This window comes from Sminthopsis crassicaudata, chromosome 3 (assembly GCF_048593235.1).
Source record: "Sminthopsis crassicaudata isolate SCR6 chromosome 3, ASM4859323v1, whole genome shotgun sequence".
NCBI lineage: Eukaryota > Metazoa > Chordata > Mammalia > Dasyuromorphia > Dasyuridae > Sminthopsis > Sminthopsis crassicaudata.
In genome coordinates this window covers 276,064,863-276,090,555 of record NC_133619.1, presented here as the reverse complement: position 1 = coordinate 276,090,555, position 25,693 = coordinate 276,064,863, and the positions used below count along the sequence as shown (strand labels likewise).

Below are 25,693 nucleotides of genomic sequence, written 5' to 3'. Positions count from 1 at the left end.
TACTATGTATTAGGCAAAGTACAAATATTATCTCATTCTTACAACCCTGTGAGGTGAGTACTGTTCTGAATTCCATTTTACAGCTGAAAAAATTGAGCCAGGGAGTGACGTGACCACATGCTTGCTGGAGGCCGGGAACAGTGGAAAAATTCTTCCAGGAACTCTCAATGCCCCTGAAGGGGCAATTGAGATTTTCCAACAGGATTCAGTGATTCCTGCCTTTTCCCAATGGCATCACTGGTGGCCAGACTCCTACCTGCAGAATCTAGCCAAGAAAATCTGTTCCCAGCAGAGTGTGGAACCACAGAAACAGAAATGAGCTCCCAAATCTGGTGATCTAGAAAACACTGGACCCCGAAGAAGGAACAGAAAAAGAAATCTCAGAAGCAGGATGGAAAGGCCAACAGGATCCAGAATAAGCCTTCTGACAGCAAATCTGAATCTCCTAGAGCCAAGAACCCTGCTATCACAGAGGAGAAGGCAGGTTCCAGCTCCAATGGAGGCCCCACAGGTGTTCCTGCCAGCAAGCCAGGCTCCTTCCTAGCCATTGGCATTCTGTGTCAGCGGCTGCATGAGGAAATAAAGGAGGCTAGTGGTCAGCGCCACACCAAAGCCCTGTTTCCCGCAGCCCTGGAGGAGAGGCAGCAGAGAAAGCAGGAACGGGATAGGGAGAAGTGGAAATATAAGGAGATCAGGGCCAAGGAGAAGGTGGGCAAAGCCAAGGAGGCTAGCCCAGAGCCCTCCACAGGAGGATCGACAGAGTGCATCCCAACTGGTAGTCAACAAATTGGAGATGAACAAGGGCCGGTCAGCAAGAAGGAAAATGAGGCAGGTGAAGGGGAACCTGACCCCTCTGATGGAAAAACTACAGACAGCTGTTGGAGCAAGTACAGGCCCGCAAGAACAAGCTCGAGGAAGGCCGAAGGCTGTACAAGGCCGAAAGCATGAGAATCCAGGACAAGGAAGAGCTGCAGAAGGCAGCCTTGAAATGCAAGGAGAAGCTCCGGCCCAGAGGAAGCAGCAATGGAGAAGCACACAGGATAGAGAAGATGCAGCTGCAGCAGGACTGATGAGGTTCCTGCTCAGGGAACTAAATGATGCCATTAGTGGCAGTGAAGAGCCCCTCTTTGGTCAGGCAGGTCCAACGTGAAAGAATTCACAAACCCAAAAACTCTGAGTGGCAAAAGTCTTTTGTTAGGAGGGTGACTTCCTCAGTGGCAAGGCCCTGTCAGAGAGATAAGGTCCTAGCAGAGAAAGAGAGGGTTAATACTGAGAAGAGAATGTCTTCACAGGGGGCAGGGATCCTGGCAGGCAGCTATGCCAAGGAGAGGTGCCTTAGCCTGGCATAATCCTGCTTCAGACACTCTGCAAAGAAGTGAATCCCAAATTGCCCTTTAATAGAAAATCTGAGATAGAAGTTTTCATTGAATGCAATGTTGTCACTACCCCCAGGCCTAGATTTCCAACTGAATAAGGCCATTTATGTTTGAGCTAAGGAGGAATGGTCCTGGACTAATTTCCAGCTCAATAGAGGGTGCAGCCAGCTACTCAATGGAAACATCAGTCCAGATCTCCAGCTAAATGAGACCACTTAAAGTTCAGTTAAGTAGGGAATGGTCCTGGGCTAATCTTAATGAAATCACTTAACCCTCCCCGATGGGTCCTTGTCTGGAGAGTTTCAGGGCTCACCCCAAAAGTGAGGAAGGACAGTTTCAGGGTCCTCCCAGCAGGACAAGTAGTACAGGAACCTGTGGAAGAAGAAGGTGGCCAAGATGGAGCATCTCAAGCCCAAGGCTCACCAAAAGGGCCTCCTCCTGCCTGAGGATCTAAAGAAGGCCAGGCACCTGAGGGGTGGGGAGACTCCCACCACTCCAGCCCTGTCCTCCCCAAGGGCAGCCGGGCATCTCCTTCCGGATCTGGATTCCAGCCTATGGCTGCCCCACACAGCGGAGTGAGCCTCCTGTGTCACGTCTGCTCTGTGTGGGACACCAGTCCAGAACCTGGAGAGTCAATGACAAACTAAACGCAGTTTGTCTTCCAGGAGCCTCCTGAAGCACAGCTCAAATCTTCCATAAAGCCTTTGGCTTAATGCTGTCCTTCTAGCTGTCCATGCCCAGGGGTGTCTTCTGGCATCCATTTTCCTTCCTTTCTTCCCCCTCCATTCCCCACTTCCCACTCACCCTCAGCCCATCTCTGGGGCCTCTGAGGCTGATATCTTAGCAGGTTCTCCAGTGCTGTGGGGAATTCACCTAGCTGGTCCAGGAGGGAGGAGTAAAGTGCAGCTCAAGAATTTCTTGAACTCTAGAGAAGCCAATAGAATAGTCTCCTTACCTACATTTAACATTTTTTTCTGAACTTCTTTTTTATTGTGAATTGGACAAGGATTAGTAAACATAAACATTTTCTATAGTAAAAAAAAAAAAAAATGAAAAGAGGATCATATATGAAACCCTGAATCTCTGTTGCAGTGGTTAAGCCTTAAGAAAAATGATGGTTTCATGATCTATACCTGATTTAAGAATGAGGAAAATTTTTTTCAGTATTTTCTGAAATATATTGGCCATTAGTTGGATTAAATATCCCATTGCAAAACCAAATAGAGAATTCAGTTTGTGCTTTAACCAACCTTTCTGTCCCCCAATTAACACAGTAGCTTCTGGACCAGCCTGTTTGGATCTCACATGGAATGAAAATAATTGTATAGCAATATAAGGACATTCTCAAGGTCTTTCTTAAGAACTTTAGAATCAATTGTATAATATGGGAGACCCTGGCACAGGACCATCCAGCATGGTGTGCCCTCCTCAGAGAAGGTAATATGCCCTATAAGCAAACAGAATTGAATTAGCCCAGAAGAAAAGCAAAATGTGCAAAATTAGAGAATCCACCCCAAATGTTCATAGGGACTACTTGTATCTGACCTGAGCATTCAGAGCTCATATTGGTCCAGTCAGCCACAGTTAGACACATTAATTTGACTCTAACATAGTGATATTATTTGGTTTTCTTCAAGAACAAAGAATAACAACCAAACAACAACCAACAACCAACCAAGTGGCTATTGGGTGCTAGACAACATACAGGGGGTGCAAAGACAAATACTAATCGGGAAGAAAGAGAATACACATTTATTTTTAACCACCTGTTACATGACAGGTACTATGACCATGCTAAGTGCTTTACAAACATTTTCTAATTTGATCTTCACAGCAAACCTGAGTTAATACTGGGACAAGACCCTTAGCTATAGGAAATACAAATGAGTCCAAAAATTATCACAGCCTTCAAAGAGAACAGAGGAAAAAAGCTTTATATAGTACACAACTTTGCATATAGTAGTGTTCATATAGTAGGTGTTAATTGAATGAATAAATATATAAGAAAATAATTGTATTTCAAATCATTTTGTGGATAGCCATAGGAGTTCAAAAGACCAGGCAGCTGGGTGAATTAATAAAGCACTATAAACTGGGCCTAGAAACAGAAAGATCTGAGTTCACATCTTGCCTCAGATACTTCTTAGCTATAAGCAAGTCACTTAATTCCTCTCTGTCTCAATTTCCTCATATGTAAAATAGGCATCATTATATCACCTACCTCTCAGGGTTGTTATTGGGATCAAATGAGATAATGATTGTAAAGTGCATGTAGTAAGCGCTATCTAAATGTGAGCTCTTATTATTTGAAGAGGATAAGATTCCATGGCTTGGAATAGTTAGCTGGCTTCTCAGGACTGAGATATGTCTAATGTCTGTCTTCTCTACCTTCAAAAGGATTCTGGGGTCATTCAACTCTAGCTTTGTTCAAGGTATCTATAGAAAAGGTTCTCCATAAAAGCACTCAGGCAAACAATATAGCAAATATAGGAAAGCTTGATTTTAATCCAACAAGTCTTAAACTTTTTGGTCTCAGTATCCCTTTATATTTTTAAAAATTATTGAGTTCCCTCTCCCTTTGTTTATCTGTTGCACATTAGAAATTAAAGTATCTTAATATTATTACAAAAATAATTTTGATCTTCAAAAGAATCACTTTAAGAACCACTGATTTAACCCAATAACAACAAAAAACAAAACTCACAAAACAAAAAGGACATACATGAGTTTCTGAAGAGTCAAAGCAACTCTCCTTCCCTTATCCAGTGAGGCTCTTTTCCTTCTCAAGTAGTTATTTTTCCCCTTGATCAATATAGTTTTCTGTATAAAGAATTATATATTTCAGTATATTTACTCTAATGAGGGAGCTCAACTTTCTAGTATAAATGATGGGGGTTGAGGTCCCTTTAAGAAAGCGCCCCCATGGCTGACCTTTGATTTACAAATCCTGGTCACTGGGCTGTCCCCATCCCCCATAGGATCTGAGCTAACTTGGGTTTTCCCATGGCTGACCTTTGATTTACAAATCCTGGTCACTCGGCTGTCCCAGCCCCCACCGGATCTGAGCCAACTTGGGGCATCACCCTCAAGCCCCTTTAGGTATAAAAAGAGCCAAACTGGAGCTCTCTCTGGGCAGGAGCCCTCCCACCAACACATGGTATTCTCCCAGCCATGTAAGGGTTCCTGCCCGCCCAGCGACCACCTCTGGCCCTGGTGTCTTTCTACCTTTAACTTTACTTCCAAATCCCTACAATAAACCTTTTTATCAATCTAGGTTTTCGGGCCTGTAAATTCTTTTTACAGGGGACTTTGCTCCGTCACAAGACTATCCTTGCGCTGACCCAAAAAGGGGTTCCCCCTTTCCTAACTCTCATCATTACTTTATTGAGACTTTACCCTGATTCCCAAGACCTTTATAGTCCACATGTCTCAGTCTTTCTAAGACATAAGATTCAAGTTTGCTTTTTTACTTCATGGTCTGAATTCTCCCTATTCAGGAACATTCTGGCCACTCCACTCCTATTTGTCCTAGGAATGCTATATACCTCTGTTACTGCCTCTGGTCTCTGACATTTCTGAGACTATGTGTTCCCTCCTTTCATGGGACCATTGGGTCTTTCCCTACTGGGGTCAAGTATTCCTCTGGAGGAATCACGTGTACATGGAGGCTTCTTATATAGAAGTAGCTCCTCTACATAATTTGCATCTTTTATCTCTTGTTTTTTATATGTCTCTTATTCCCCTTTTTAAAGGCCTAGTCCAAATGCTCTGAAATTGACTGTCAATCATTCAATCATTCTGAAAATTATTTCAGTGAGCTAAAGAGTACTCAGGGCTAGAAGAATTCCCAGCCCATCAGTTACCAATGCCAGAGCAATCTCAAATGTTGTGTAAACAGGGATGTTTATGTTAGTATTAGAAGAAATTGTCTCTTTCTTTTTTAAAGATTTTAATAGTAAGATCTTTTAATTTTTACTTCCAACTATACTCCCCAATTCTCAGTTAACCATTACTTTTTAAAATTTAATTTCTCATACTAAAGAGCGGAAAGAGACATATATGTGCCAAAATGTTTGTGGCAGCTCTTTTTGTTGTAGCTAGAAACTGGAAGATGAATGGATGTCCATCAGTTGGAGAATGGTTGGGTAAATTGTGGTATATGAAGGTTATGGAATATTATTGCTCTGTAAGAAATGACCAGCAGGAGGAATACAGAGAGGCCTTGGAGAGACTTAAATCAACTGATGCTGAGTGAAATGAGCAGAACCAGAAGATCACTGTACACTTCAACAACAATACTGTATGAGGATGTATTCTGATGGAAGTGGAAATCTTCAACATAAAGAAGAGCCAACTCACTCCCAGTTGATCAATGATGGACAGAAACAACTACACCCAGAGAAGGAACACTGGGAAGTGAATGTAAATTGTTAGCACTAATATCTGTCTGCCCAGGTTGCATGTACCTTCGGATTCTAATGTTTATTGTGCAACAAGAAAATGATATTCACACACATGTATTGTACCTAAACTATATTGTAACACATGTAAAATGTATGGGATTGCCTGTCATCGGGGGGAGGGAATAGAGAGAGGGGGGGATAATTTGGAAAAATGAATACAAGGGATAATATTATAAAAATATATATATATAATAAAAAATTAAAAAAAAAATTTAATTTCTCTCACCATCAGTTGAAAAAGAAAGAAAAATATAGCCACCTTGTAACAAATCTATGCAGTTGAATAAAGCAAATTCCCAAAATTATCATATCCAAAAAATGTGTCCCAATCTACATGGAGTCCATCATCTTTGAGAGGTGAAAGGTGGTACTCATTTCAAGGTGTTAGGATAGATCACTGGGCCTGGAATCTAAATCTGAGTTCAGCTAGAGAGTCTGATATTTACTAGCTGTGTCTTTATTTAACTTCTATCTGCCTTGGTTTCCCTAATTGTAAAATGGGAATCATGTTGTTGTGATGATCAAATTGATGGGGGTTGAGGTCCCTTTAAGATTCCTTTCTGATTCCCCAATCCCCATGGCTGACCTTTGATTTATAAATCCTGGTCACCAGGCTTTCCCCATCCCCCACCAGATCTGAACTAACTTGAGTTTTTCCCAACCCCCACAGTTTAAACCCATTGAATTCTATTCAACGCCAGGAACCTGGGACTTCACCCACAAGCCCCTTTTAGGTATAAAAGACCCAAGCTGGAGTTCTCTTTGCAGGAGCTCTTCCTGTTCCTGCCTGCCCAGCGACCACCTCTGGCCCTGGCGTCTTTCTACCTTTAACTTTACTTCTAAATCTCTACAATAAACCTTTTTTTTTTATCAATCTAGGTTTTTAGGCCTGTAAATTCTTTTTTTTACAGGGGACTCTGCTATCATGCGACTATCTTTGCGCCAACCAAAAAGGGGTTCCCCCTTCCCTAACTCTCATAAAAATGAGATATTTGAAAAGTACTTATCACAATATCTGGCATATAATAGGCATTTAATAAATGTTTATTTCCTTGCATGTTTCATCATCTGTCCTCCAATGTCACAATTGAACATTGCATTGATCAGGGTAATTAAATTGTAAACTTATAACTTATACATTAACAAAATGAAACAGTCAAGTACAACTAAACATTTAAAAAGCTAAAGCAGAGACTGAATTTGACAGTATGGGCTACATCGCACATTTGTGGTTGTCTACCTCTCCAAGAAAGGGAAAGAGATGCATTTTCCCTTTAAGGGTTTGATCAATTGTTATAATTCCATAGCATTTGACTTCATTGTATTCTTTTCACTATTGTAATCATTCTATATATTGTTTTCCTATATACATTGGGAGGGTATATTGCTTATTTCATTTTGTGTGATTTCATGGGAGACTTTAGGGAAATATTTTCAATGCAGAACAAAGTCCTCATTCTTTGATCTTGCCCAAATTTCTCCCAGGCACAAGCTTGAGAGTTGACCAAACTGAGATTCCTAGACATGAAGTGAACTTGTTCATGGTGACCCAAATAGAACTGGAAGAGGATTCAAATCCAGGTCTCCTGATTCTGAGATGAGCATTTTTTCCACAATAATATACTGCCGTTCAAATGCCTCACCTTTACCAAAGACAGCAAATGTTACTGAAAATTTAATATCCTTCTTGGATATTTGATAAATCTAGATTTCCTGGGTATGAGAAATCCCTCTGCCAGTAGATTGCAACCCCTTCATTTCCCCATAGCTTATGCAAGTCTTGGAGTCGATGTTTTACACAAATGCTCCATAAAGGATCTATCCAAACTCCTGGAAGGTTTTTTCTGATTCTTTTTTTTTTTTTTTTTAAATATATATTTTCAGGAGGCATCAATGCAGCTCTCAAGCTATCCTTATTCTGTCTTTTAATACATGACTAAATTTCTAAATGGATCTGCTCTATCCAATGATGGCAACTCAAACCCATCCATGCCTGTTCATTCCATCCATGTTTTTCCCAAAATTCTTCACTGGACATGTTCCTTAACTTCTAGTTTGAGAAAGTACAGATGTCTGTTCTGTGTATCCACCAGTGAAACATCCAACACCACTCATCCCTCCTAGGGAAGAACAATGCTACTCCCAGAACACATCCTAAATATGCAAAGAAACAAAGGACCAAATTAGAATTGCCTTAGTTATCTTAGGTTCATTGTAACTACTCAGTTTTCTTATCTGTATATGACAGATGGTCACTTATCCTCAGGCTACAAAATTGAGAACTCTTCTCTCTTCACTCACACACCAAATACTACCTAGACACGAATTTAAATCCCATTTTCTGCCCCTAGGATGACATTGACTTCTACTTCAAGTTCTTAGAGATACTTTAAGTTAAGTTTTGTCTTGACTTTCCAAGACAGACAACCAAGTGATGGTGTTTAGAACTAGATAATCTCTGAAATCACACAGTTGGAGAACTTTGATTTCATTTCTGGCACATGGCAGAACCCCTCAGCTTACTCAGCTGATGCAACCTGTCCAAATGGAGGACATTTGGAAGCTCACTTTTGGGAAAAGGGTAATGATATTTAAGGGAAGTGTTTTAGAGAGACTAGAACATGTGTTTCCGTTAGTCTGGACTAATAGAGGAGAGCTTCTTGGATTGGATTTGTACAAGTTAAAAACAGCTGATGTCAGCATCAGTCACCTCTTATTTGGCCTCAGTCAGTGACTTTTCTTCCTTTTCTCTTCCCTTCCTCCCTTCCTTCTCTTCCCCCTCTCCCTTCCTCTTTCCCCCTCTCCCTCCCTTCCTCCTTTCCTCTCTCCCTCCCTCCCTTCCTCCCTTTCTCCCTCTCCTCTTTCCCTACCTCCCTCCCCTCTCTCCCTTCCCCCTTTCCTTCCTCCCCCCTCTCTCTCTTCCTCCCTTCCCTCTCTCTCTCCCTTCCTTCCTTTCTTCCTTCCTCCCTTCTTCCCTTCCTCCTTCTCTCCCTCCCTTCCTTCCTCCCTCTCTACCTTCTTTCCTTTCTTCCTTTTTTTCCTTTCTTATAGTGAATAACTTTTTCCATTCAGAATCTCCAGTGAGAATCCATGAAGTAAAAGGAAAGGCCCTGGGGCCTTAAGAAACAGGCCTTGAGTACACAACTAGGTGGCGCAGTGGATAGAGCACCAGCCCTGAATTCTGGAGGAACGAGTTCAAATTTGGTCTCAGGCACTTAACACTTCCTAGCTGTGTGACCCTGGGCAGGTAACTTAGCCCCAATGCCTCAGGGAAAAAAAGAGAGAAAGAGAGAGAGGAAGGAAAAGAAACACCTTTTCTTGTTTCTTTCCTTACTAAGTGAAGAGAGTGGAATCTCTGACCTTGAAGATTACAAAAGATCAGGAGAGCAAGCCAGAGGAATCCAGGTTAGATTTTGCAGTCATCATAATAGCAATATCATCTTTGAACAAGACCCCGTTGGTGAATAGAATGAATGGACCGTAGCAAAATACTACATCCCTGACAACCATTCAGTATTTGAGTGGGCACCAGTGAGGAACAAGCTGACTATACATGTACAGACTATACTGATGTCCATTTATATAATCTGAAGTTTAAGCTATAGACTCAGGGAAAGAGAATCAGAACATTCATGTATATTTGATTGAAAGAAACAACTCCTAGAAGTAGAAATATGAGAGAAACGATTAATAATTAATGATTTGGGGAAAGGCAGAGTTCTCCCCCTTTTTCTAAAGTCCTTATTTCAAGGCTCACTCTCTGAAAAAAGGATTGATGATAACAGACAGTATTAACATTTTTTTCAATCTACTCCACCCAACTCTACAAGAAATTTAAAGTGCAACTCCACCCACTGTGTTTTGGTTTGGGTGGGGGATATAAATTCTTTATCCAGATTTACCCCAGGCTGGGAGTTATTTGGAAGTAAATAGCAAGATCAAAGTTGCCTCTCCAGTCCCTCATTATAATATTCATTCTCTTAATTGTTAATCAATCTGAGTTGATCACTACCCTCGGGAAAATCCACTCTTCCAAGGGCTCATAAACTTTGAGTCCACCCCTATGATTCACTCTTCAAGAGTGTCTCGGATCCATTTTATGGGAATTATTAATAAAAAAATTTATTTTGTAGCATTACTAATAAAATTATTAACTTCCAGAAACTATGTCTCTTAAACTTCGTAGATACACAGTTTTGTTTCTTTTTTTAAGATTCAAATTCAGAAGTCTCAGTTGTGAATCCTAGACTTGCTATTTGCAAAGTATAAAGGTTTGGGGCTTTATTTCCTTTTTCTAGGTCTATTTATTCATCTGAAAAGCTAAGGGGTTGAAGAAGCAGCATGGAGTAATGGAAATACCAGAAAAAAAATGTGTATGTGGGGAGAAATAGAATAAAATTCAAGCAAATAACAAAAGAAGTGAAAATGCTTGTGATTGTATTTACACTTTGTTCCCACTGTCTTCTCTCTGGGTGTAGATGGCTTTCATCATCATAAGATTATTGGAATCGTCTTGAATAATCTCATTGTTGAGAAAAGCCACATCCATCAGAACTGATCATCATATAATCTTGCTGTTGCTGTGTACAATTGACAGGGGTGAACCCTGAAACTGTCCTCCCTGACTTGGGGGGGAGGGGAAGCCAGGGGATGAGCTCTGAAACTCTCCTGATAAAAGATTACTTGTCCTCATAAAGTTTACAAACTAATAATAACCACAACCTTCCTGTCTGACCCCACTACTTTTTCATCTGTTTCCATACCTAACATCATTCAGGAAAGAAATGTATATCAAGAAGGCTGTAGGGCATAATAAACTGGAGCTCTTTTCACACTCTAAGAGTCTCCCACTTCATTCATCTCACCTCTGAGAATAAAGGGCTCATATGCCATGGACTCTTAAAAGATGGCTGCAACACATATACATATATACTATTCCTTAAAATAGTCAGGAGCATATATTTAAAACCGCCAGTAAGCATCATGTATAATGGGGATAAACTTCAACCTTTCCCAGTAAGATCAGGAGTGAAACAAGGTTGCCCACTATTACCATTACTATTCAATATTGTATTAGAAATGCTAGCCTAGGCAATAAAAGTCGAGAAAGAGATTAAAGGAATTAGAGTAAGTAATGAGGAAATCAAACTATCACTCTTTGCAGATGATATGATGTGATGGTATACTTAGACAACCCCAGAGACTCTAATAAAAAGTTATTAGAAATAATTCATAATTTTAGCAAAGTTGCAGGATATAAAATAAATCCACATAAATCCTCAGCATTTTTATACATCACCAACACAATCCAATAGCAAGAGATACAAAGAGAAATTCCATTCAAAACACCTGTCAAGAGTATAAAATATTTGGGAATCTACCAAAGGAAAGTCAGGAATTATATGAGCAAAATTACAAAACACTTGCCACAAAAATAAAGTCAGATTTAAATAATTGGAAAGACATTAAGTGCTCTTGGATAGGCCAATCGAATATAATAAAGATGACAATGCTCCCTAAACTAATTTATTTATTTAGTGCTATGCCAATCAGACTGCGAAGAAACTATTTTAATGATCTGGAAAAAATAACAACAACATTCATATAGAAGAACAAAAGGTCAAGAATTTCAAGGAAATTAATGGGAAAAAAAATCAAATGAAGGTGGCCTAGCTGTACCTGATCTAGAACTATATTATAAAGCAGCAGTCACCAAAAACATTTGGTATTGACTAAGAAATAGACTAGTTGATCAGTGGAATAGATTAGGTTCACAGGACAAAATAGTGTACAACTATAGCAATCTAGTGTTTGACAAACCCAAAGATCCCAACTTTTGAGATAAGAATTCATTATTTGACAAAAATTGCTGGGAAAACTGGAAATTAGTATGGCAGAAATTAGATATGGACCCACACTTAATATCATATACCGAGATAAGATCAAAATGGGTCCAAGATTTAGGCATAAAGAACGAGATCATAAATAAATTAGAGGAACATAGGATAGTTTACCTCTCAGACTTGTGGAGAAGGAAGGAATTTGTGACCAAAGGAGAACTAGGAATCATTATTGATTAAAAAATAGAAAATTTTGATTACATCAAATTAAAAAGCTTTTGTACAAACAAAACTTAATGCAAACAAGATTAGAAGGGAATTAACAAACGGAAAACATTTTTACAGTTAAAGGTTCTAATAAAGGCCTCATTTTCAAAATATATAGAGAACTGATTCTAATTTATAAGAAATCAAACCATTCTCCAATTGATAAATGATCAAAGGATATGAACAATTTTCAGATGATGATATTAAAACTATTTCCACTCATATGAAAGTGTTCCAAATCATTATTGATCAGAGAAATGCAAATTAAGACAACTCTGAGATACCACTACACACCTGTCAGATTGGCAAGATGACAGGAACAAATAATGATGAATGTTGGAGGGGATGTGGGAAAACTGGGACACTGATGCATTCATTGTTGGTGGAGTTGTGAAAGAATCCAACCATTCTGGAGAGCAATTTGGAATTATGCCCAAAAAGTTATCAAACTGTGCACACCCTTTGATCTAGCAGTACTACTATTGGGCTTATATCCCAAAGAAATACTAAAGAAGGGAAAGGGACCTGTATGTGCCAAAATGTTTGTGGCAGCCCTTTTTGTAGTGGCTAGAAACTGGAAAATGAGTGGATGCCCATCAATTGGAGAATGGTTAGGTAAATTATGGTATATTATGGAATATTATTATTCTATAAAAATGACCAGCAGGATGAATACAGAAAGGCTTGGAGAGACTTACATGGACTGATGCTGAGTGAAATGAGCAGAACCAAGAGATCATTAGGCACTTACTTCAACAACAATACAGTATGAAGATGTATTCTGATGGAAGTGGATATCTTCAACATAGAGAAGATCTAATTCAGTTCCAGTTGATCACTGATGGCCAGAATCAGCTACACCCAGAGAAGGAACACTGGAAATGAATGTAAGCTCTTTGTACTTTTGTCTTTCTTCCCAGGTTATTTTTACCTTCTGAATTCAATTCTTCCTGTGCAACAAGAAATTCGGTTCTGCACACATATATTCTATCTAGGATATACTATAACACATTTAACACGTATGGGACTACCTGTCATCTAGGTGAGGGGGTAGAGGGAAGGAGGGGAAAATCTGGAACAGAAGTGAGTACAAGGGATAATGTTGTAAAAAATTACCCATGCATATGTTCTGTCAACAAAATTATAATTATAAAATTGATTTTTAAAAAAGTGATCAAATCTTAAAAAAAAATTCTGCTCCCCTTAGTCAAGTGACTATAAACATAAATAGGATATTCCTAATATCTGTAATTATTGTGGATTTTATTTTTTATAAGTTTATTTTTTAATGAATTAATTTTATGAGTTAACATATATATACATGTATACAAAGGCACATTTATCATGCTTTTTCTTTCTTTCTTCTTCTTCTTCTTATAATTGTTAGTATTTTGCTGAATAAGATTTCAAATTTGAAAAGGATCTCAAAGGCCATCTAAGATAATCTGTGCCTAAACTTTTCCAAAATTCCACAAATGGTCATGATATTTCAGTAAAGTTAAGCTTATATCCTAATAGCTTACAACACCACAAAAAAAGTTCTTTTTTTGCCTCTCTTAGCAATAGTCTATAGAGTAACAAATACAAAAAAATAATATTAAGTAAACAATTCATTTTAAGGTCATTTCTAGCTTAACCTTATTGAAAAATATGAGACAACCAAAATGATGGTAATAACAGTTCACATATATATATATATATATATATAAAGGCACTTCATGTGTGAACTGTTTGGTTGCTGAAGAATTTTTTTTTTTAATTTTGTGTTTGAAATTTTGATAAAGTCCACTTATAAAAAAAAAATTCTCAGGAAAAATGTAAAGAGAGACTCAAACTCTTAAGAGGACTTATAAGTGACTTATTTTTTGGAGGATTGTGAGCACCTGTTCAAGGGCAGAGAAATGACTGAAGCTTCAAGAAATTGTGGTTATTGGGTTCAGTTGCATGTGATTCAACAGTCTTTATTTAATCTTCCCATGGTCTTCAAGCAGTTACGATTTGCAATCTTGTCTGTTAAAATCTTTAGATCTTTAAAAAGTCACATGTTCTATTGCCCTCCAGTACTATCTACAATTTGAGAGAGAAGTAAACACTCAAAGGTGCCTAGTTGCTCTTTATTCCCTTCTCTGTTTTGAGAGGGAGAATCAAAAAAGAAAAGTTTTGCACTACTTTAATAATAGAAAAGACTTGGAGATGATTGAACATCATATAATCTATAATCCTGTTGCATAAAAAGTTGGCTGGGCTTGTTTAGGCTGAGTTTTTTAGTTCTCTGGCTTAAGGAAATCTGCTAATTAATTAGTGTAATACTTTCTTGGTGCCCTTCTAAGGATGATTATGAGTTAAAAGAGAAATGTTAAAAATGAGTAAATTATGAGTTAAAAGAGCTTATCACTGCTTTTGTCAACTTGAGACAGAAGAGATATAGATTTGCTTAGCAGGGAAGTGATACAGTCAAAAGAGAGACTAGCTAGAGGGAAAACAGCTTCAAATTGAACAGATTGCTCTTGAAGAAACCAAGGACATTGAGAAGCGAAGACTAGAGTTTTGAGTTGTTCTGAGAACATGAATTTTTCTACTCTTGAGTTTCCTTAATAGGTTTTATAAGTATGTGCTTATTTTCTCCCCATGGTCATTGTATTCATTAGTGGAAAAGTGTTATCACATTGGATTCATATGTTTTGATTACGGTTGCATTTGCCTTATTTGGGGTAAAATAACTAATGTCTGAGGTAGCTGGAAAGTGAGGTGGATAGTGTGCCAGGCCTGCAGTCAAGAAGACTCCTCTTCCTGAGTTCAAATCCAGTCTCAGACACTTAGTAGTTATGTGACTCTGGGCAAGTCACTTCATCATTTCCCCTAGTTTCCTCATCTATAAAATGGGTCACAAAGAGTGGGACACAACTGAAAACCACAAAACAGCAGCATCTGTGATGTCATGATTATTCTTCCTTTTGCTTTATCATTTTGTAAATGTTTTATATATAAGAACTAAAGGTGTCCTGGTGACTGGTTTTGTGTAAATAACAATCCAATTAGTAGGGGTTCAAGAGCTAGAATGGAAACCAGTGGAAGTATATCCTCCCCTAGGACTATTCCTAGGACTCTAAAAGAGTTTGAGGTATAATTGTGAGTGGTACCTCTCTGGGGACTCTGGACCTGTCAGTTTAAGGACAGATTGGAGTGAGGGCAACAAATCAAGAGAGTAGTTTCTCCATTCTACAAATATAACAACTAATATTTATGTAGTAGTTTAAGTGTAGTACTGAGAGTCCTCCCTCATCCAGCTACATTCTACCCCAGCTTAGAGATACTTGGCTGGTATTAGTCAATATTAACCCAAAATCAGAGCTCATAAGTCCCTACCAATATAGTACTTTTACAGTCAACAAGACACAGAAGATGTCCTCCATACACAGGAGGCTACCATATCACCAGTAGGAAAACAGATGTATACAAAGAACCATGTCCATGAGAACATGCACGTAGAGAAAAAATTGGCCAGAACATACTTATCAGGCCAACTGTTGCCTTCAATGCTGTAGAACTGATAATGTCTTCTGATGTCATTAGTAATCTGCTTTCTTCACCAACCTGAGCTTCTCTGCTGCTCTGTTCTCTCAGCTGGATGACTATGCTAATGATTTCTTTGCTCCTGGTACTGTTTTCTGCAATCATCTGTCTGTTGGTCTCTAGCCACTGTGTGGCTTCATGGGGAGGGTCAGTTAGCTCTTTATTTTGATAGCCCAAGGGTCCATCTTTTTCTCTTTTATCATGTAACATCACCAAACACAAGCCAACCACATGCAACAAATGAGCTTGAACAGTCCTTAGGCATTTTTAAGGTTTTAAAATTTGTTAGACCACTCAGTCTAAACTCTTTTCTGTTTTATAGTCCAAAATCATACCCCTGGGTCACTAGCCTAGGTACCTTTCAAATCACCCCAGGGAGTCTGCGCAGCAAACTGCACAGATTTTGGCTGGAGCTGCCAGGATTCCTTTCAATCTCATAATGCTTCTGATTGCCAGTTAGGAAACAGATTAAATAGAGATTTACCTGCCTTTGTGATATGTTCTTGCTAACAATAAAATCACTGGTCTTTCTATACTTTCCCTTCAGAAAAGAATGTGAAGTTCTGACAAATCCCACACAACCCACTTCAGTCCAAATGTGTAGAACAGTAAACAATCACCAACCAACTATAATAATGGCTCAAGTTTATATAGAGCTTTAAGGTGTACAAAATACTTTCCTAACAAGAACCACACAGGTACTCCATACCAATATTATTTTGTTGTGATTATTGTTTTGTTTAGCCACTTCAGTCATATCTGACTCTTTGTGATCCCATTTGGAATTTTCTGTTAAACGTGTACAATTCTTTTAAACATATTTCCACATTTATCATGCTACACAAGAAAAATCAGATCAAAAGAAAAAAAGGTAAGAAAGGGGAAAAAAAGCAAACAACAAAAAAAGATGAAAAATACTATGTTGTGATCCACATTCAGTCCCCATGGTTCTCTTACTGGATGCAGATTGTCCTACATCACAAATCTTGAAATTGGCTTGAAGAACAACATTGTTGAAAAGAACCAAGTCCTATTTGGGGTTTTCTTGGCAAAGATGTAAGAGTGGTTTGCCATTTCTTTCTCCAGCTTATATTACAGATGAGGAAACTGAGGCAAATTGGGTTAAGTGACTTGGCCAAGGTCACACAGCCAGTAAGTGTCTGAAGCTAGATTTGATCTCATCTTCCTGATTCTAAGTCCAATGCCTAAAGTCAGGAAGAACTGAATTCAAACCAATAAATTTGCTAAGGAAACCCCAAAATAGGGTCATGAAGAATCAAACAGGGTTGTAAGAAGCTGAACAACATTACCAACATTGATCCTTCAGTTTTTACAGGCTCCAAATTGAATGGGTTAGCCAGAGCGGTCCACCAAGGTCGAAATTATTCTCCTAGCTAATAGCGGTGGTTACCAGAGCAACCACAGCCAGGAGCAGGGGAGAGATGAAATGAAATTCAAGGTTCCTTCCTGGCCTCCACCCTAGTAAACAGACTTTAGGCAATTTAGCTTGTTTTGCCCTTTCAGCCAGGGACAGGAGGGGGGGCTGGGAGGAGTTTGCTTGATACAGGGCTTAGGATTCATTCCACAAATGTCCTTCTCTGATGCCTCATGAGGCTCTTGTTGACCCAGAATTCTTAAGAGCTGTGCGGGCAAATCGAGCAGATTCCACAGAGCTGGAAAAGCTACAGGTTCAGGCCTGGCAAGAAAGGGCATGTGCTCTCCAAGACCCAGGCTAGCAAGGAGTCATAACGTTCAGCAGCAGCAGCTGGCCACCATGTAAAACATCCTTTGGCAATGGAGAATCCATGAAAACCTCATAGGTATTACAGCATTTGGAGCTAAAATGTACAGTACACAGCTTTCAGCCTGACTTCCTCATTTTATAGATGAGAAAAACTGAGGCTCAGAGATGTGAAATGACCACTAAGTAGCAGAGAGGGGATCCAGAATATTTGATTCCCAATACTCCAGAAATTGTGCTGAGGGAAAATGAGTCCCAATCCCTAGTACAAGAGTTCTTAGTAGGAGTTCCAAGATTTTCATCAAGGAAGTCCATGAATAAATTTCATGGAAGGAGGTCTCTGTGAATATGGAAGGGGGAAAAATATGTCCATTTTCATAAACTTCTAACTGAAATTTATCATTGCTTTCAGTTGGTTAAAAAAAATTATTCTGAAAAAGTAGCCCATAGGTCTCATCAGAACTGACCCAAAAAAGGTTAATGACCCTTGCCCTAGAGGTACTGGCCAAATAGTTTTGATCCATGATCCTATTCCTTTCCTTCCTCTACCCCTAGCAAATCCCCATTTATTTATCTATGTTTTTTAAATTCATTTTTCACTTTTTTCATTTATCTACTCATTCATTCATCTATTTATTATTCATTTTTGTTCATTCACCTATCCATTTATTTATTTAGACATGTTCTCTACTTATTTATTTAGACAGTTTTTTATTGAAAGTCTTTAGCTTTTAAATATTAATATTATTTTTGTTAATATATTTTTATTTTACATCACCTTCAGTCCCAAATATATCTCTCCTTTTTCCCCTTGCCAGTGAGCTGTTTCTTGGAACAGAGTTAAAAAAAAAAAAAAAAAAAAAGTATGGTAGGGGAAACAGTTTATCGAAGATAGCCAGCATTTCAACTGTATCTAAGAGCATGTCATATTCCACACCGATAGTCTTTAAACTCTGTAAAGAAGTGAGAGGGATAGGTTTTTTCAGTTTTCTAGAGCCAGGCTTGGTCATTGATCACAATAAATAACTTTACTTTTAGCTTTTTTTCTTCACTTGGACTCTTCCTTTTCTCAAAAAGAGGCAGTAATGGTTACATCTAGCTCCAGTGGATCAGAAGAATTAGAAATGGAAGTCCTCTAATTTCAGGAAAAACCAAAACATTAAGCTTTGCTCACAACATCACTTTGGTTCTCTTGGACTTTTGTGGTCCCTTTCTGGTCTATGATGTAAGTATGTCTTCAATTTCTATCTAGGATATTAAATATGATCAGAAATTATACTGGATGAATAACATATCATATGATCAATCAATCCATCAATAAACATTTATTAAGTACCTACTATGTGCTGGACAGTTTTGAGGATACAAAAAGAAGCAAAAGTTAAGATTCTTCCTTCAAGGAGGAGGCCTGACAATATGCAAACAAATATATACAATGCAATATGTACAGGACAAAGAGGAAATAATTAAGAAAGGGGGCACTAGAATTAAGAGGGGCTGGGCAGGCTTCCTGGAGAAGGTAGAATTTGAGTAGAGACTTAAAGAAATCCAAAGAGGTCAGTATTTAATTATCCCTATTCCTTTCTGATTTGCACCAGTCAAATATTTTTTTATATCCTGAGATTTGGGAATCTGAGTTTGTTGTTGGTGTTGCTGTTCAATTGTTTCTTCATGATCCCATCTAGGACTTTCTTGGCTAAGATACTGGAGTGGTTAAGTTTAACTTTAAAAAAAAATAATAAAGTATCTTCTCTGTTTCTTAACCCTCTGAGTGTGGGTACTCTAGGTATCACAATTTCCAGAAGAGAAAACCAATGCTGGGGAAGGTGTTATATATACATAAGGTCATGCAACTAGGAATTTTCAGAATTGGGATTTTAAACTGAATTACTAGAGTTTCTCTGAAGCTAATCCCCCTCTGCATCTCTCTCTACCCTATCTGCTGACTACAGGGTGCCTTCCTTGGGCACAGTGTTCTGATATAGTCACAGGATTAGCTTCTTTTTGTGTCTTTATGTACCAGATAACACAACAAGTTCATATCCAGCCTTTTACCTGTAGGTATACTTCTGGGAATCAGATGAAAAAATTGAATTTGATAGAGTCATAGGATTTTAAAGACATAAATGAGATTTGAGATCATTTAACTACTCATTTTTCAATTAAGGAAATTGAATCTCAGACAAGTTAGATGAGTTTACCAACATCATACTCCTAATTAATAATCAGGCAGATACTAGAACCCAGGTTTCTTAACTCATCTGCCATCAATCTTTCCATGATACCAGGACATCAGGCAACAACCATCAAGGCGGCCCTAAATGAGAAATGGGCAATATTAACCATCTTTCCTTTCCAGGACATTATTTGAGAACCTATGGCTACTCTGTACTATTTAATGTAAATACTAATAAATTTAACTAATAATGAATAATATTGTGAATACACTTTGTAAAGTGAAATGCAAATACAGGGCTCTGAGGGAGTACTTCTCAGCTACCACTTAGTGTTCCAAGTAAGGTTATTCCAGGTTAAATTTCTCTATGAGTCTGAATCCTCTCAAAACTAATTTGCATGCCCCTATCAATATATTCAACTTTTCTAGTCAGTCAAAAGATACCATTAGTTCAAAGCAAGCATTTAATGAAATAGCATAGTTGTTTTTTTTTTAAAGTAGCAATAAAATATTTCCCCCTATAGACCTGAAGAACATTCGCCCCTAAATAGCCATAGCATCTGTGGGAGGAGTAGACGTGTGAAGGAAACATGTGGGACAGCCCAATATGGAACAAGTGGCCAGACACTCACAAAAAGTCAGAGCACTTACATGAAAAGGAAACTCAAATCACTCTACATCTAGCTCCCTCTTTGATCTATACTTTCCCACCTGCTGCCTTGTCCACCTAAGGATGACTCCAATCTGAGACCTGTTTGATGACTGATGAGTTCCTTCCAGGATCACCATATTTGGAGGAGCCTTAATCTCACCTCACCCTCACCATCAGCTGCAATGTCCCAGCATTGCAGTAACTCACTTCCCTCTTAACTGCATTTTCCCAGCTCACCTTTATTGAAAGTAGGACTTGTTTTATTATTATTATTATTTGTATTCTCAGTATTTACAACAGTGCTTGGCATGTAGTAAGTGCTTAATAAATGCTATGCCTCCTAGTGATGATCCCACACTGCATGCCTCTTCTAACATCTAGTATATAGTCTCTCCTAAATATGTAATCTCCACTTGCTATTGATCTCTTCCAGGTGTTCAGATATAATAATAACATTAATAATAAATGATGATTACAAATAATGGCAGAAATGAATAATAAACTAAAATATTATTAATTATGTTAATTTGATATTTATCTTAAAATTGATAATTAGCATCAATAATTATGTATGATCTGGGAAAAGACAGTCCAGGTCTCAGTCACAGTTTTCTTTCTGAAAGAAGAATGCTCTTTACTGGCTGTTGACCCTCTGGGGGCCCTCTGGGGGCTTAGTGTGGTTACATGACTCTCATGGTTTCTTTCAGAAATGGGGCCACTAGGCATAAAGTGATGAAGCATCTTTCTGGTTCTGGATTCTGAATAAGTTTAGAAAGAACCCATGGCTGAGGAGCAGGGCCTGCTACTGTTGATTTAATTTATAACATCAAGACTTTTCTACAAGAGCTCTGTCAATCTTCCTCAAGCCAAATCTAACCATATCATACACTCCCCCTCCACTACTCAATCAATTCCAGAGGTTCCAAATTGCCTTCAGGATCAAAAGGAAATTCTAGTTTGCAAAGTCCTTGATCACCAGCCCCTTTCTTATCTTGCCTGTCCTCTGATGCTATACTCCCCTTTACCACTTGTACAATCCAATGATATTGTCCTCTTGGATGTTCCTCCTATAAGATACTCCTGCTCCTAACTGGGTATTTTTTAAAATTTTAATTAATTTTATTTTTAATTTGTGGAATAAATTCCATAACATTGTCTAATTTTTAAAATTTGAACATGAAACTACAAACCTATTATATATAACTTACTATAGTTTTAAAATATAAAATTATCATGTAAATTTCTTTTCTTCCTTTTACTCTCTCCTCCTACACTAGAAATGGCTGCCATTGAAACTAGGCATGGACCCACATTTAACACCACATACTAAGATTAGATCAAAATGGGTCCAAGATTTAGGCATAAAGAATGAAATCATAAATAAATTGGAGGAACATGGGATGGTTTACCTCTCAGACTTGTGGAGGAGGAAGGAGTTTGTGTCCAAGGGAGAACTAGAGACCATTATTGATCACAAAATAGAAAATATTGATTACACCAAATTAAAAAGTTTCTGCACAAACAAAACTAATGCAAACAAGATTAGAAGGGAAGTAACAAATTGGGAAAACATTTTTCCAGTTAAAGGTTCTGATAAAGGCCTCATCTCCAAAATATACAGAGAATTGACTTTAATTTATAAGAAATCAAGCCATTCTCCAATTGATAAATGGTCAAAGGATATGAACAGACAATTTTCAGATGATGAAATTAAAACTATTACCGCTCATATGAAAGAGTGTTCCAAATCACTACTGATCAGAGAAATGCAAATTAAGCAACTCTGAGATATCATTACCCACCTGTCAGATTGGCTAAGATGACAGGAACAAATAACGATGAATGTTGGAGGGGCTGTGGGAAAACTGGGACACTGATGCATTGTTGGTGGAGTTATGAAAGAATCCAACTATTCTGGAGAGCAATCTGGAATTGTGCCCAAAAAGTTATCAAACTGTGCATACCCTTTGACCCAGCCATACTACTACTGAGCTTATACCCCAAGGAACTACTAAAGAAGGGAAAGGGACCTGTATGTGCCAAAATGTTTGTGGCAGCCCTTTTCATAGTAGCTAGAAGCTGGAAGATGAATGGATGTCCATCAATTGGAGAATGGTTGGGTAAATTATGGTATATGAATGTTATGGACTATTATTGTTCTGTAAGAAATGACCAACAGGAGGAATACAGAGAGGCTTGGAGAGACTTACATCAACTGATGCTAAGTGAAACGAGCAGAACCAGAAGATCATTATACACTTCAACAATGATACTGTACGAGGATGTATGCTGATGGAAGTGGATATCTTCAACATAGAGAAGAGCTAATCCAATTCCAATTGATTAATGATGGACAGAATCAGCTACATCCAGAAAAGGAACACTGGGAAATGAGTGTAAACTGTTATTTTTACCTTCTGAATCCAATTCTTCCTGTGCAACAAGAAATTCGGTTCTACACACATATATTGTATATAGAATATACTGTAATATATTTAACATGTATAAGACTGCCTGCCATCTGGGGGAGGGGGTTGGGGGAGGAAGGGAAAAAATCTGAACAGAAGAAAGTGCAAGGGATAATGTAAAAAATTACCCATGCATATGTACTGTCAAAAAAAAAAAAGTTATAATTATAAAATAAAATTTAAAAAAAAAAAAGAAATGGCTGCCATTATATACAAATAGCTGTGTATGTGTGTGTGTATGTATATATATATATATATATATATATATATATATATATATATATATATATATATATATATATATATATATATATATATATATATAAAATTATTCTATACATACTTCTCTTTATCAGTTCATTCTCTGGATGCAGAATGCATCTTTCTATATTTGTCTTTTATGGTTAATTTGGGTATTTATAATGGTCAAAATGACATTCACCCAAAGTCATTCTTAAAACTTTATTCTACTATTTTTCTCTTCATTACTACAGGGGTATTTTCATCATGCTTGGAACTCCCTTCCTCCTGTTCTATCTCCGTCCCTTGTTTTTCCATACTTCTTTCACATCTCAGCTGTCCCCCACCTTTTGCAGGAAGTCTTTCCCTTCCTCCTTGTTCTTACTGCCTCCCCTCTTGGATTATCTATAGTTTATATTGTTTAAAGCTCCTTTGTGTATATTTAATTGTATCTTGTTTCCTCACTTAGACTGTGAGCTTCTCCAGGGAGAGCTGGTTGGGAGCTGGGATTGGCTTTTCTTTGTATCTCTACTATTTAGAAAAGTATCTGAAACATAAGTGGCCCTTAATAGAGACTCCATGACTTGATTTTATTTATTTATTTTTTTTAAGGGCAGCCTTAGGGCAGTTGGGTTGTACATTGAATAGAGTCCTAAAATCAGGAGGATCTGATTTCAAATCCAGAATCAGATACTTATTTGCAATGCGACCCTGAACAATCACTTAACCCCATTACTTTAAAAAAATAATAAGCTAAATTTTAAAGAAAGTCCCTTTACACATAAAATCATTGAGATAAGATATATAGTTTTTCTTTCCCAGAGGGGAAGGCAGGGGTGGGGAGGGGGTGAAGGAAGGATCTCTATTTCTTGGCCTGCAACAATGGTCATTTTCTTACCACAAGGGGATTCTTGCTCTAAGCATCAAGTCCTTCAGTACACAACACTCAGAGCTATCTGTTTGTCCGGGTTAAATCTTTTTAACTATTTCCTAGTTAAAGAAGGCAACATCTTTAGAAATTGGAGTCAGATTTAGGAACAGAAAGTCTGTACAGCTTCCAATTTATTTAGATGTTACCCTTCCAGCAAACAGTTAAAAGCTTTCTGGATTTAGGGGCCCCTTAGTTTCTCAATCCCTTTGATTCTTCCATACAAATGTATTCAGGGGTGAGCAATATGAACAAACATAAGCTCAGGGACAAGGCTGGTGTCTTCCTGGTTCTAGCTGAATTTCTGGCCCTTTAATATGTATATGTGGCTGGCTAACCTTTTCCACACTGTGAGCCTGACCTACATCAATGTAAGCTATTATTATAGAATAGCTGTCAAATAGGAGCTACATAAAAACATGAAGAATTCACCGTCAGAATCCCTTGCTACACGAAGGCCTGGAGAAATTCAAAAAACGGCCGAAAAAAATATAAAGGAGTTCCACCATCAGGGGCTGTGACTTTTCATTAAAGATGCCGAGGAAGATGAAGAACATACTCTGCCATGCTCACCTGCTTCCAAAGACAGGACTGAGGGACAGAGGCCCAAAGATATAGCAGGCAGACATTGCTGGCCTTCTAACTGCTTTGATGGGGCAACAGGCTTATTACCTACCACCTACTGTATAGCCACCCCCCCCCTCCTGCCAAAGACTATCATGTCCCCATGGCATAAAGGTACAGACAGTCCACAGAGCGCTGTGATAATCCCAGGGGAGAACAGTTTGAGAACCGTAGCCTTCTATAGCATCCTCATTCTTTCTACAGTCTGCCCACTTCACTGACCTGGTTACAGACAAGAAGGGCAAAATCTCCCGGTAAAAGGAGCTTCTTTAGTCTGCCATGATCCCACTAGGCTTTCAGATCAGACAGCTGTGTACATGGGGGCGTTGCTGAGTTGGGAAGTTCTCAAAAAGAGAGCTAGGAAGATGAGAGGAAGGAGGAGGTAATGGCCATGGGAGAGGGCTTCCCAGGGGCCATGTCTTGACCTGCAGCAGTCTGCCAGTTGTGAAGCTTTCCCTTCCATGTCTCTGATATCAAACTCTCAATAACTGAGGTAGCAGCACTTTTCCAATCTGCATTTTGTCTCTATGTATAGCTTGGGAACTACATACAGTCCCTTCAGATTGTACCCATTTTAATGGAGAACAGCAGCAATAGCAGATTAGAGATTAAGTTCCCAGCAACCCAAGAGTGAATAATCCAGAGATTTAGATGTTAAGGCAAAATACCATTTCTGGTCATCTTTGCCTGACAACCAATATCAAGAAAACAGAGGCCCTCCACCAGCCAGCACCACACCATCCATATGAGGAACCTTGGTTACACTAGGTGGAATAATTTTGAATGCAGGTTTTGAAACTGCTTTTTGTTAATGTATTTTTTTCTAACTTTATTCCACCTTTCTCTTTTTTAAGTCAACTGTCCTTTTTCATCATTTCTATGTGATATCATTTAATTAACAGTAAAACAGCTTGATCTTTCAAAAAAGACTTTCAGAGGGATTGAGAACTAGGAAGAATTAATTGGGAAAAAAAGCCAAATTAGGTTTCAAAAGCTTGGAAATAGCAGGAGAGTGCTATACAAGGGCTTTGTCACAGGCCAGGAGTCTTTGTAGCCTAAGAAAGAAGAAAAAGTCACACTTACTAGCTGTGTGACCCTGGGCAAGTCATTTAACCTCATTTAACCCCAATGGCCTCAGCAAAAAAAAAAAAAAAAAAGAAGAAGAAGAAGAAGAAAGAAGAAGAAGGAGGAGGAGGAGGAGGAGGAGGAGGAGGAGATGATTCCAAGGTTTCTGGTTTATGTAACTAGGTGGATGGTAGTTAAATAGTAGGTAAGATATAGCTGATTGAGATAAGAGGCAATTTAGGGGTCAAAGAGGATGAGTTCAGATCTGATGTATCATGAT

The 25,693-nt window shown here is 38.4% G+C and overlaps 1 pseudogene; it reads left to right on the top strand.

Annotated features, from left to right (window-relative positions):
- The first annotated feature begins 228 nt into the window (after positions 1–228).
- The window catches only part of LOC141559641 (surfeit locus protein 6 pseudogene), a 76,524-nt pseudogene continuing 51,059 nt past the window's right edge, over positions 229–25,693 (top strand).